Source organism: Aplysia californica, unplaced genomic scaffold (genome assembly GCF_000002075.1).
Source record: "Aplysia californica isolate F4 #8 unplaced genomic scaffold, AplCal3.0 scaffold00376, whole genome shotgun sequence".
Classification (NCBI taxonomy): Eukaryota; Metazoa; Mollusca; class Gastropoda; order Aplysiida; family Aplysiidae; genus Aplysia; species Aplysia californica.
Genome location: NW_004797646.1, coordinates 286,983 through 290,775, shown reverse-complemented (window position 1 = coordinate 290,775; position 3,793 = coordinate 286,983). Strand labels below are relative to the sequence as shown.

At 42.4% G+C, this 3,793-nt stretch overlaps 1 protein-coding gene across 1 annotated transcript in view; it reads left to right on the top strand.

Annotated features, from left to right (window-relative positions):
* The window catches only part of LOC101847353 (putative homeodomain transcription factor), a gene marked incomplete in the record, with an annotated part of 51,744 nt that overhangs the window by 27,603 nt on the left and 20,348 nt on the right, over positions 1-3,793 (top strand).

The window sequence follows — 3,793 nt, the reverse complement described above, 5'->3', positions numbered from 1 at the left end:
GCTATGCGCTTTTTTGCCTTTTTGGGGCACAATGTGCTTTTCTGTTTCATTGTTGGTTGTTGCATCTTGTTGAAAAATTGAGAAACGGTTTTGGTCGTCGGGGATAGTCCCGTGATTAAAAAAGAGTAAGATAGGATACTGTGACTACCGTGACATACGGTTGTTGTGTTCATGCCTGGGACGGAGCATTAGTTACATGCTTCGTCCAATCATTCTTGTTTGATGTTCCAGCGTAAAATGTGCATGTTAGTTGTATGTTGCATGTCTGTCCTTTCTAATTCAATTCTTTGGATCTCAAGCATCAAGGCAATGCATTGAATTGATTTGGTACTTTTTGACAATGTGTTGAGCCGGGCTACACTTGTACACAGTATGTTTAATTGGTTTGATACTTAGACACAATGCTTAAAATTGATTTAATAAGTATGCTTTGAGTTCATTTGGTACATCTGAACAATGCACTGAATTGATTTGGTACAATGCATTAGAATGATTTGGTAACATCTGGATAATGCATTGAGCTGATGTGTACGGTTACACAGTGCATGGGACTGACATGATACATCTGAAACAGTTCATTTGTTGTGTCGGAACAAATGCATGGGATTGATTTTGTGCATCCAAACCATGCATTGGATTGATAATTTTTTTCTAGTACAGCTAAACAATGCTTTGGATTGATAACTTTTTGGCACAGCTAAGCAGTGCATTGGATTGGTTTTATGCATCCAAATTCTGCTTTGAATTGATTTGGAGCATCTAGGCAGTGCATTGCATTGATTCTATTGGAGGACTTTCCTGCTCTACCTGTGTGTCTGAGCACACAGAGTTCACCTTTTTTTTTCTGTTGTTTCTCGTCATCGTGTTGTTCTCTCACAAATCCAGAGTTGTGTCAATTTTATGTTGTCTTTTGGTAAGTCGGGATTCACAAGCTTGATATTCAGAATTCGCTCACCTTTTTTTTTTTCATCAAGAAATGATAAGTTTTGGCTTTCAGAATCCACACACCATGGCATTCAGAATTCACAGGTGTTTAGTTTCACTTTTCAAATGATACCTTCCCTACTATACAGGTTTTTCACGTTTTCTGCCAATCTGTTCAGACTCGTTAAGAAATAGAATGCCGAGCTATGATACACATTATGTTTTCTCTTTCTCTATGATTCCTTTCAGAGGCCTCACCTTCGGAATGAATTGTTACCTTTCTGTTGTTTCTTGGATCTGATCATGTCCTTTGTCTTTCTGTTTACCACATATTTATGTTGAGACTCGAAGAGACGACTTAAAGACTTGCAAATCGGGCGCTCATATGACCGCATGCAGTTGAGAGCGTCGTAAAGCCTCTACTAAAACAGACTTGCAAATTTGCCGTCGCACACAGAAGACATGAGTTCTCGACTCTTTTTGTGTGCGGAGAATGTTTATCGAGTATCTCTGTCTTTCTGCTGGAACATTGTTGTCTCCCTCTCCTCTCCCTCTCAGCTTGGGTTGATCCTGGCACGCAGGGATGAAGCAGCCGGCTTCTTAAATGATCTGTATAGTGTCGATTGGGATGTAAAACTTCTACTAAAATTACATGAGATATGATGTTGTGTTTCGTAGTTTCTGTGCCTTGTGTATGCTTCCTGCTCTTTGCTTTTGGTTTGTTTATTTGGTTGGTTGTTTTTTGGTATTGTTGTTTGTTTTTTCTTGGGGGGGGGGGGTTGTGTTACTTGACTTTAATATGAGAAAAAGATTGTGCGTGTGTATACGTAGGGGGGGAGGGGGTTGTGTTACTTGACTTTAATATGAGAAAAAGATTGTGCGTGTGTATACATAAGGGGGGGGGGAGGAAGGGTTTTCTTAGTGTGGGTTGTTTCTTCTTGTTTATTTGCAAGTTGTGTTTGTGTGATATTTTATTGGTCCATTGATTTTGCATGTTTCCTCAGAAGAGATGAGTGTTTTTGACTATTTGAAAACTGTTTTTGTTTTATGTATACGGACTCCGCGTTGTTGAAGTTATTGTTGCTTAAATCTGCAGTGTATCTGCTCATGTCCTCTTTCTGCGGGGACTATAGTTGCCTCTCTCTCTCTCTCTCTCTCTTTCTCTTTCTCTCTCTCTCTCTCTCTCTCTCTCTCTCTCTCTCTCTCTCTCTCTTTCTATCTATCTATCTATCTATCTATATCTATCTATCTATTTCTCTCTTTTTCGCTTTCTCTCTTTCTTTCCTTCTCTTTCGCTTTTTTTCTCTCTCTCCTCACAAACACATGCACACACACACACATGCACACGCATAAACAGAGAGAGTGAGAGAGAGAGAAAGTGAAAGAGAGAGAGGGGGGGGGGGGGCATTTGCAGTAGTGCAAAACACACATTTTAAAAAATGGTGTACATTCTACGGAAAGGGCAACAGAGAGAACATCGTATGAACAAGACAAGATGTTTGTTGGTCCCTCCTTATTGAAAGGCAGTTATAGTCTTGAGTTGTGATTTTTTAAATTTTTGTTTGGTTTATTTGTTTGTGGGGTTTTTTTGGAGGGGGGGTTGTTTGTTTGTTTGCTGGGGGGGGTTGAGGGGGTTGTTTTGTTTTGTTTGTTGTTGTTGGTTCTTTTTGGGAGGGTCTTTTTGGGGAGGGTAAAGTTTTTGTTTTGTTTGTTTGTTGTAAGTACAGGACGTGACTTTTTGACGAGGAGAACAGTTGTTGTCTTGGACAGGTGGACGTCTTGGACAATGTCATTACAATAGGCCTACTTAAAAAAACGTAACAGGGGAAGTGGAAAGTGGTGGTTTGTACAAGGTGATTGTCTCGCACAGTTGGCCGTTAGAGCAGGTTCGTTCGACTGTTTTGGAAAAAGTGTACTACGTCCTTCGACTCTGCAGTACAAGTCTTTGCTTCAAGGGCACTGCAGTTATGAAGCTAAGCAGTACAAGTCAGTTCTTCCCGTAAATTATTCCCCCATTCTGTTTTAGCAAGCGTTTTACGGCACTCGCAGCACAATACGGTCCGAAGGGGATTTTTCTTGCAAGAGTTTAAAACTTGATAACTGAGCTATATTCAACAAGCTCCATGGCACAGCTTCAGCAAAGAAAAACAAAGCGCCAAAGCTTATTTGAGGTGTTTCAAAAAGGAGGATGAGAGATAAGGACGATAAATGTTTCATGATAGAAGGAAAGAAGCAAGCAAACCACACCAGGGCACCGTCCCGTCAACCTCCCACAAATGTATGTTTGCAAGTGCCGTAAAACTAAAACTTACTAAACTCTCAGATTATTTCTGTCCCACGCCCTGTTCCGATCAAGCAGACGACCCGGCGAGATGAATGATTAATAAATGTAATAAGTGACTCGCCACTCCCATCCGTCCACCCAGCCACTGACTTAACCCCCAACTGCCTGTCTCCCGTTGACCCACGCACACCCTTAAGTGTCTCCCATTGCTTTACAGGTCCGCGATGACCTCTGGCCCGGCCCAGGTGGCGGTGTTCAGGTACCCCCACAATCTGACCCCTACACACACCACACCCCCACTATCTGACCCCTACACACACCACACCCCCACTATCTGACCCCAACACACACCACACCCCCACTATCTGACTCCAACACACACCACTCCCCCACTATCTCACCACTACACACTATCTCACCACTTCACACTATCTGACCACTACGCACACCACACCCCCACTATCTGACCACTACACACACCAGACCCCTACTATCTCACCACTACACACCATCTCACCACTACACACACCTCACCCCCACTATCTTACCACTACACACTACGCTCCCATACCCAAATCCGACACG